The sequence below is a fragment of the Podarcis vaucheri genome (assembly GCF_965113315.1).
Source record: "Podarcis vaucheri genome assembly, chromosome: 11".
NCBI lineage: Eukaryota > Metazoa > Chordata > Lepidosauria > Squamata > Lacertidae > Podarcis > Podarcis vaucheri.
The window spans coordinates 7,547,782-7,557,279 of NC_138749.1; the positions used below are offsets into that span (position 1 = coordinate 7,547,782).

General features: G+C 44.3%; 1 long non-coding RNA gene across 1 annotated transcript; it reads right to left on the minus strand.

Annotated features, from left to right (window-relative positions):
* Positions 1 to 276: 276 nt before the first annotated feature.
* LOC309514282 lies at positions 277 to 9,176 on the minus strand. Its single transcript, XR_014211878.1, has 3 exons — positions 8,767 to 9,176; positions 6,971 to 7,109; positions 277 to 539 (listed from the first exon to the last, which is right to left on the minus strand). It is a non-coding gene; the product is annotated as an uncharacterized lncRNA (long non-coding RNA).
* Positions 9,177 to 9,498: the final 322 nt, after the last annotated feature.

Here is a 9,498-nt window from a genome sequence, read left to right on the forward strand (position 1 = left end):
AATGACTAATTTATAGGGGATGCACATGCCATGATGTTGAGAGATGACCTCAGCAATTACTGTCCTTCCTGCCATCTGCACACTCCACTAGAAAACGTTAGATACCTTGTCCATCAAGTAAAATAAACAGCTCCTCTCATGAAGAGACCTAAAGAATACCCTATAAATCATAGCTGTCAGAAATGCTGGTAACACGGCTGAAGACAGAAATCAATCCAAAACTCATTAGTTTGTCTGACAAGTCTTTAATCTCATATTGTTTCATGCCAACCTGGACAACTTTGGTGGAAGGGACCCATGCAAAACAGCGGCTGGGTTTCCCATTACAGAATGTATGGCAATGATTACAACTTAATCTTGTTTCTCAAACCTTCTCCCTTTTCATTCTTCCTTGTTCAGTAGGTCTTGGGAGAAGGTATTGACTCCTACCCAGTTTACCCTCTGGCTCATGGAATCGATACGTCATTGTTACTGCATTCGATAGTTTTGCAGGGCTCTGCTTCTGCCATTTTTCAACACTCTCCTGCAGTTGTATTAAGCTAAGCAGGACAAACAGTGCAGATTAGATCATCTCTTGTATTGTTTGGTGAGGTGGCTAATAAAAAGAAAACGGGTTATTGGTTTTTTGTCAGATGGGGAGTGAAATGTTAGAAAGCCGCAGGCGCAGGATCACACTACATATCCCCCTAGTGCACATTTCAGAAGAGCAGTTATTGTCAAGGGACCCTGATTCAACTGCAATCGAAAGAAAGAAAGAAAAAGAAAGAATCTGAGACCATGGGACTATCGTAGAGTTCTTAGAATAAATTATAGAACATATTGCAAAAATCAACTTTGTTTGAAAATATTATCCTTGGAAATTTAGCATTGAATGAGTTGCTTTGATTAAAAAAATGACACAGTTACATGCCGGAGGCAGGTGGGTTCTGTCAGGAGCTTGTCCTACTCTCGAGTAGGACCCTGGCAGAGACACATGCCTGACTGGCATGTTCGCTCCCTCCTGGTCTTTCATTCAGGAGCTTCAAAAGCTTTCTTCAGCCCGAACATCACAGCGACCGATGCCAACCGACACCGGCACACTTAAGGACCCGCAGAGTCTTCGCAGCTTGCGTAACAGACCCCAGCAACTCAGCATTTTGGCTAATCTACTTTATTTACATATAAACACATATGGAGCACTGCAACATGGCTCCCTCTCTCTCTAGCATCAGACAGCAAAGAGAAAAAGAACAAAGGACAACAGTCCCACTTCATGGAACACAGTAACACAAACATCCTGTCTCCGTCACTTCCCACTCTGTGGAGTCAAAACATATACCGTCATGTGATAAACAAAAATCCCATGACTGCAGTCATGGAGCAGGAATTCTAACAGGCTCAACACTCAGCTACACTGTCAGGAACTGACTCTGAATACCAGTTACTCGAATACACAAATAGACAGAGCACAGTAGCACTTACATCCAGCTAGCAAGTATCTGATTGGCCACATGTGAGAACATGAAGCTGGATTAGAGGGGCCATTGGTCAGATCGAGAAGGCTCTTCTTTTGTTCTCATGTTCTAATTCTCACCCTCCTCGAGAATTACTCCTTATTTATAAAATGGCAGACCATATATTTCCCCTGACCATCCATTCAAATGCATCCAGCCGTCCTTTGTGCTGGCATGCTGTTTTTGAGGTTGTACTGTTCTTGGTTGACATCCTCGTGTATCTGTTCAGTGCTGTCAGTCACAGTGCATCATGGCTTATGTGGTTTCCCGGTGCTACATACACTGTAACTCCATGTGCATGTGGAATAAAATGGCATCGGTGAAAGGACTGTTGCACCTGATTTTACTGCAGACTATAATTCAGGATTCTAGACAAATCACACTAGCTAATTATAAATGACATACAATACCATATCTAGGCTGTGTGTGTGTGTGTGTATGTGTGTGTGTGTTTTGAAACTCAAAGTTATTGGGGAATTCTCTCCATTCTTGACCTGGTGACGAGGTTAATCTTGTTTGAATTAATGTAGTGCACTGTCTGCACCTTTGAAAAATGTTCAGAAACTTCAACAGATCAAGAGTGTCCTAAATGAAGCTGGATATTAGGGACACATGGCAGTTACACTGGCTTTTAAGCTCAGTGTAACAAAGACTCATAGAGTTGGAAACGACCTGAAGTGCCATCTAACCCAACCCTCTGCAATACAGGAATCTTGACTAAAGCATCCGTGACAGATGAACAGCCTGATAATATTCTGAAGCCTGTGAACACTTTCTGAAGTCCTCTTGCATACTACTAGGACCAGTCTCTTCACCTCTGAACTTCTTCAATGATGCACAACTTAGCAGAGTGGTGCAGCTTTTCCTAGGCAATGATCGAGAGTGCTCAGTCAGGACGACAGTCAGGAACAAAGCTGACGACTAGTAACTTGATTTTGTAGTTTATTATATATGGCAGTAAACTCACAAACTATATACAAGTTACTATATACAGACACAAACTTCAGCACTCTCCAAGCACTCCAAAAAACTCCTAACTAGCCAAACAATGTCATAGGTCATGCTGCCTATATGCGAGACCTCAGCCATTCACCAAGCTGTTACTAGGTGTCCTTATCTCCAGGCAAATTTCTCCCGTGCTCTGTCTCCCTAGCCTGTAGACAAAACACTAATTGCTCCCTTGCCAAGCTGCACGTAGACTATGAACCCCAACACACCCAACCTCTGCTTAAAAACCACCAAGGAAGGAGAGGCCCCAACCTCCCGATGAAGACTCTTCCAGTGTCATAAAGTTCTTCCTGGGGTTTAGTTAGAATCTCCTTTCTTGTAACTTGAAGCCACTGGTTCAAGTCCTACCCTCCAGAGCAGGGGAAAACAAGCTTGCTCCATCTTCTATGTGCTTGTGATAAGTTTTCAAGCCCTCAGTGGTTACCTGAACATCCTCCCCCCCCACCCTGTATGAATGGGTAGTACAGAATCTTCCCATCCCCCATCAAAATTTGTGAATCTATTTAGCAAGGCTGAGGAGAGGGCCTTCTCACACCTGGGTATCACAGCTCCCCATCTAGAGAGAGGCTCATCTTGGTTCCATTTCATTCCATCAGCTAAAGTCTTCTCTATAGTATATAGCAAATGTTGAGGAACCAAGCTTTCCCCCTTGAGGGCCATTTTGCTTCATGAGACACCTTGCAGGGGCCACTGCATAACTGATGTCCTTGCTTTGTGATGGTTGTCTCTCAATCCTGCATGTCAGTGTTGAAGGAGAAGGGGCAGCTTATGAATTTTTGACTTGAGGAATGGGATAGAAGAGCATTTATTGAGTAAGTCCATAGACCATAGCAGAAGACTTGAGGAATGTGCGTTGCCATCGCCTCGCTTCATTGCTCGAAAATGATTCATGCTGTTATTGGGCAATAATTATATTGTGCTTTCTAGTGTGGATTCAGTAAAAATAAACGCTGCATGGATGAATTAGAACCTACAACTGCAGGCAAAGAAACATATTGATTCACAATTATCTCTTACTTCAATCTCTGTCCTTTGAAAAAATTGTTTGCATTTCTAGTTAAAAAAAGAAGGTGGTTCATTTAATTGTTTAAAAATGCTGTTCTGTATTTTGAACAGGGTCGTAATAACTGTAGCAGCTATCATTGCCCAAGGGAGGAAATTAGCAGCGCAGACCTTCCACCTCTCTCTTGAAAGGAAAAATAATAATAACGACAGTGCAGCTGTTACAGATTCAATAGAAATGTTAGGGAACTATGATCCACTCTGGACTTCCTGGGTGCCAAATATATTTCTATAAAGGCATGGCCAGCAAAGCATTCTTTTGTAGAAATAGTGGGAATTTGGGAGTTGTAGAGACATGCCAGAGCTGGGCTGCAAAGAAAATGAAAAAGGATGGGAGAATACCCCAAAATCCGAGGGCATCTAGCTTCTGTACACATATCCTAAGTTTAGCTGAGCAATGGGAGAAGGAATAAAAACAGGAATTTGTACAATTTGTATCTTTATAAATATCCCCTGGGTGGGGAACAGCTTTCAGCTCAAAGGCCACATTCCCTCAAATACAACCTCTGCCTGTCAGTGGAGGGTGGAGTCAGGGTGAAAAGCCGGCAGGTAGTCAGCAGGTAGAAAACAATAAGTTATGCTGAGCAAGTTGGTGTTAACGTTTTATTAGCAAAAACAGGATATACACAGGAGTGTCATGCCTAATGGGTATAGCAACACATCTCCAGCAGGTCCTGCTGAGACTGAAGGGCCCCACCTCCCCATAGCCACCTAAGTCTCTTCCTCCCCAGGTTTTCCCCCAAGCAACCCTGAGACGGCACCTGCATGATGCTAATTTTTCCTCCGCCCTCTTCATGCCTCTCCTGGTCCTGGAAGACCAGCGGGGGGTGGGGAGCTTGTCACAGCAGGATGGGGAGACACACATGCCTGTTCCTCAGCCGGGCTCATCTCTGGCTCCTGGCCTCTCTCCTCTTCTGCTTCCCTAGACTCTCTGCCACTTCTCTAGACTCTCTGCCACAGACTCTCCCTGCTCACTAAGCCTTGTTACCTCTTCAGTTTCTGACACCTCCTCCTCCCAGTCTTCTCCCTCTTTCCCCTCTGACCAGTCATCATCATCCCTTGGAGGATAAAGCTGTGCGTGCCTTACAACTTGTCTTGCATCCTCATAATTACTCTGCTGTCCTCAAGCCTGGTTGGGGTAGTAATGGGATAAACATTTTTAAAAAGTATATATTCAGAGAGATTCAGAGTAAAATGCTGGTGAATTTTCCTGGTGATTTTTTTCTTTAAAAAATGCATACTGATATCGAAATACGGAGCACTGAACTGAAGAGTGAGAAAATGAGAGAGACAAAAATTGACAGGTTTGCTCATCCCAAGGCAGAGGACATTATCCCATTGCTAATATGGATGTAAAATTCATTTGTTGGTCCAACTGGATTCTGGCCATTGGAGGGACCATCTTATTTTTTTTCCTAGAGAGCAAAAGGAATGTCTTGAGCCAGCTGTGTCCAGTTTGATCCAAGTCCCATCGAATAAACTTTTGGAAAACACACTGAAAATAACTTTTCCTTTTCCTTGCGCATTTTAAATTGCCACCAGCCTCATGTGCATTCCCTTTCAGTTCCAAAAACATTGATTTCTTTCCCTCTTTTTTAAAGCCGAACATGACATCCACCTGTTTATTGTTAACTACAACAAAGCCACAGGTATGAATCATGAATGATCTCGGTTAGCTTGTCTGTAATAGAGGATTAGCCTGGCTGTAAAACCTTCTAGGCAGAAATTGTATAAATTATTCTTTTCCAAATACTCGGCTGTATATCTGGAAGCTGTTAGCTCATGAATCTTACAACATGAACATGAGATTGGGTTATGATTAGGCATAGCTCAGAATTGCTATGGATTTTTGCAGCTTGCACAATAGCAAGCTTATGCTGCCCCAGCTGTTACAGGTCACAGAGACGGTTTCAGAGACAGCATTGCCTAGTGGGCAGACTGTTGTGTTTGGATTGGTATAGAACTGCTGGTGAGTTCTGCAAAACTGGATCTTTTGGTCCCTTGAAATGCGTAGTTTCAAGCTCAGGTCTCATGACTCTAATGCATTCATTTGGGGGAGAGGACAGTGGTACTTCCTTGGTGAGAGAAGTTGAGTCCAACCCTACTCCGGGGGCTAGGACCTGTACTAGTGGATTTAACTTCCAAGAAAGGAGATTCCAACTAAACATCAGGAAGAACTTTGTGACTTTAAGAGCTGTCTGACAGCGGAATGGACTCCTTTGGAAGTTGGTGGACTCTCCTTCATTGAAGGTCTTTAAGCAGAGGTTGGCTAGCCATCTGTCATGATCTAGATGAGATTTCTGCAATACAGGGGGTTGGACTAGAATCAACCTTTCTTAACCTGTCGGTCCCCAGATGTTGTTGAACTACAACTCCCCCCCCTAGCTAGCAAGGCCAGAGCTCGGGGATGATGGGAGTTGTAGTCCAACAACATCTGGGGACCTACAGGTTGAGAACCACTGGACTAGATGAATCGTGTGGTACCTTCCAACTCTATAATTCTATGAGCCTATGACACTTCCTCCAGCTCCTATCCTCGGTCTGCTGATTGGCCAGCCAACTCCCCTGTCATTGTGAGAACATCACTCTCAGAAGGCAGGGTGGCCTTGGTGACCTCTTCCTCCTCCCCTTTTGGGATAACTGGCAATAGCAAGGCAGGGCCCCTGTCCAAGTCATGCTTGGGCTGTCCCTCCATCCCAGATTGCCAACTCTGCCCCATCATTCTTGGCATCATGGGGCCCATGACATCATGCTGGGCAGTCCCAATACATTTTGGCACCTGAGGTAAACCACAAAATACATAACCAAAAACAACAACAACAACAACAACAACAAGCCAACACAACACATTTTAAAGGGGCATTGGATGTCAATCAGCCAAAGGCCTGGTTAAAGAGAAATGTTTTTGCCTGGTGCCCAAAAGGTGTATAAAACAGATTGAAATGAAAATACCAAATTCTCCTACGAAGAGGAGACTATTGTGGAGTTGTTGATGAGATCTCTGGATTACATCTCATTTCATTCCTGTGTCCAAACCAGTTTAGAAATGAAGAATTCCTTGTTGGGTTGGCATGTTTTATTACTACATATTGTCTTGCTGTTTTTGTTAATAACATAGGCTATTTCTTATATTGTTCATGACTCCCACTGCTTTTCTCTGTATTTTTTATCTCCATGGTGAGAGCACTCTGTCCTCTGCATTGAAAACGAGAGTGGTGAAAGTGTTTAAATTTAGGCTGGAAGTGCCAATAAGAACGTCTGTGCTGTGTGTCTAACTCTTGTCATTTGCTATCTCTCTGATTGCAAGAGAGCGGCATTTTTGGGTGGGTGAAATTTCCACATCTGCTAGGTCTTTAGGCACCAGGTGGCACTGTTAAGTAGCTCAAAGTAAGGGAAACAGCCAGCACCTTGTCTATATGCAGGACCATCTTTGCAGACTATTGGTGACTCTTCACGAAACGTGTGAGGAAATCACACATTTATGCCTCTTATTTTCTCGGCGTTCCTTCCTCTGCCGTTGATATGACAAATGTTAAGTCATCCTCTCTGCCAAGCAAAAATGAAAGCAGAAGGGTGTATTGCTATTGCTTTGGCCCTGTTCTTTCAACCATCCTGTTACATAGAATCATAGAGTTGGAAGGGACCCCGAGGGTCATCTAGTCCAACCCCCTGCAATGCAAGAATATCAGCTAAAGCATCCATGGCAGATGGCCATCCAATCTCTGCTTAGAAACTTCCAAGAAAGGAGAGCCCACAACCTCCCGAGGGAGACTGTTCCAATATTTCAAATAATTTCCTTCCTACCTCTATTCCAGAATACTTCACAAAATAACTGAATGTCAATAATAATAATAATAATAATAATAATAATAATAATAATAATAATTTATACCCCGCCCATCTCGCTGGGTTTCCTCAGCCACTCTGGGTGGCTTCTAACAGAACACTAAAATACAATAACCTATTAAACATTAAAAGCTTCCCTAAACAGGGCTGCGTTCACATGTCTTCTAAAAGTTTGGTAGTTGTTTTTCTCTTTGACATCTGGTGGGAGGGCGTTCCACAGGGAGGTACCACTACCGAGAAGGCCCTCTGCCTGGTTCCCTTTAACTTGGCTTCTCACAGCGAGGGAACCACCAGAAGGCCCTCGGCACTGGAGCTTAGTGTCCGAGCAGAACGATGGAGGTGGAGATGCTCCTTCAGGTATACTGGACCGAGGCTGTATCCTCTCTTTCCAAGGATGCTTTGCTAACACACCAAAGAAGAGCTGAGACCAATGGCAGATTTATTGCCATGTAAGTGGTACTCACTTGCTGGGCACTGGCCTGATGGGGCACCATCTTAAAGCCCGATAAGCAAGGCACTGGACTTTGGGAAGGAATCATGAGGCTCTGACAGGGTCCTAGAGTTCTCCTTTCTTCTTTCCAAGCCTAGTTAGTGCTTTCCCAGCTGCAGGAAGGAGGTAGGAGGACAAAAGGACCCTGCCAGAGTCCCCCCTCCTCCTTCCCAAAGCCAAGTGCCTCATTTGGGCAAGGGATGAGGGGGCACCAAATGTTGGCCTTGCACAGGGTACCAAAGTACCCATGTCCGCCACTGCTAAGATGATAACTGTTTGGTAAACAGGTTGCATTTTTTTAATGTAACAAATGTTTCCTGCTTGGCAGGGGGTTGGACTCGATGGCCCTTGTGGTCTCTTCCAACTCTATTATTCTATGATTCCATGATTCTATGAAATAGGAGGATCTGTCACACCATTTCCCTGCATGGACAGAGAGTGTACCATTGAACTCAGCCCACATCCCCACGGGGCTGCACATTGCAATGGAAGATCAGCATTGATTGACAGGAATGAAACTGATCTCACCTTTGCACTTGTGGCAACTCATGACGCTGATTGAAAATGTTTTTGCACCATCCATCAACTCAAAGGAAAGTCTCAAAACTGTGAACGTGGAAAAGGCAGAACTGCAACACCACCAAAAACCTAGCATATTCCCCATTCTGTTGCCACAGAGCCGTTAAATGTGCTCCCCTGATATTCTCTACTCGCATACAGCTTCCAGTCATCTCCAAGAGCAGCCCAACCCAGAGAGCAGCAATCCTTGAAACTACAAAGGGATGTAAACCTGTTGAGTGATTCTGGGCACAAAGAGCTGCATCAGATGTAAATTATGTAAGTTCGGGAACCTGTGGTCCTCCTTACTTTGCTGGACTCTTATTCCCATCAGCCCCAGTCATGGAGGCCAATGATCAGGGTGTCAGAACTTGCGTTCGGCCGAGCTGCTCCTCCGGTCGAGTCCTCCGACGGCGATTAACAACCTGAGCCTTTGATGAGGCTCCAGGCATGTTCTCTCATTATGCAGAGTGTCCAAGCAGCAGAAGAGGACGAAAAATATGAGCTACATTGCTAAGAGTTTTATTTCTAACTATGCAGACAGAAAAGAAATATACATCCTCTCTCTGTGAAAGCAGAGAGGCAATTGGATACAAAGAAACATGAAACCAGTAATATCAACATCCGTCTCCCGTGAGACTTCCAACAGTCTTGAATCTCTGGAATGTAAACAGAGTCTTGTGACTCCAAGCACTGCACAGTGGCACAAACAGAAACCTAACACAGGGATGATGGAAGCTATAGTCACATCAACACATGGTATCCTGCATCCTGTTCTCACAATGGCCAGCCAGATGCCTATGGGAATCGTACAAGCAGGATTCAAACACAAAGCCCTCTTCCCTCTTGTAGTTCCCAGCAACTGGTATTCGGAAGCATTGCATAGCCATCCTGGCTAGTAGCCATTGGTAGGCATCTCCTTCATGAATTTGTCTAATCCTCTTTTAAAGCCATCTAGGTTAATGGTCATCACTGCTTCCTGGGGCGATGAGTTCCATAGTTGGAACTCACTGTTGAGCTGTCTGAAGAAGTTCTTCATTT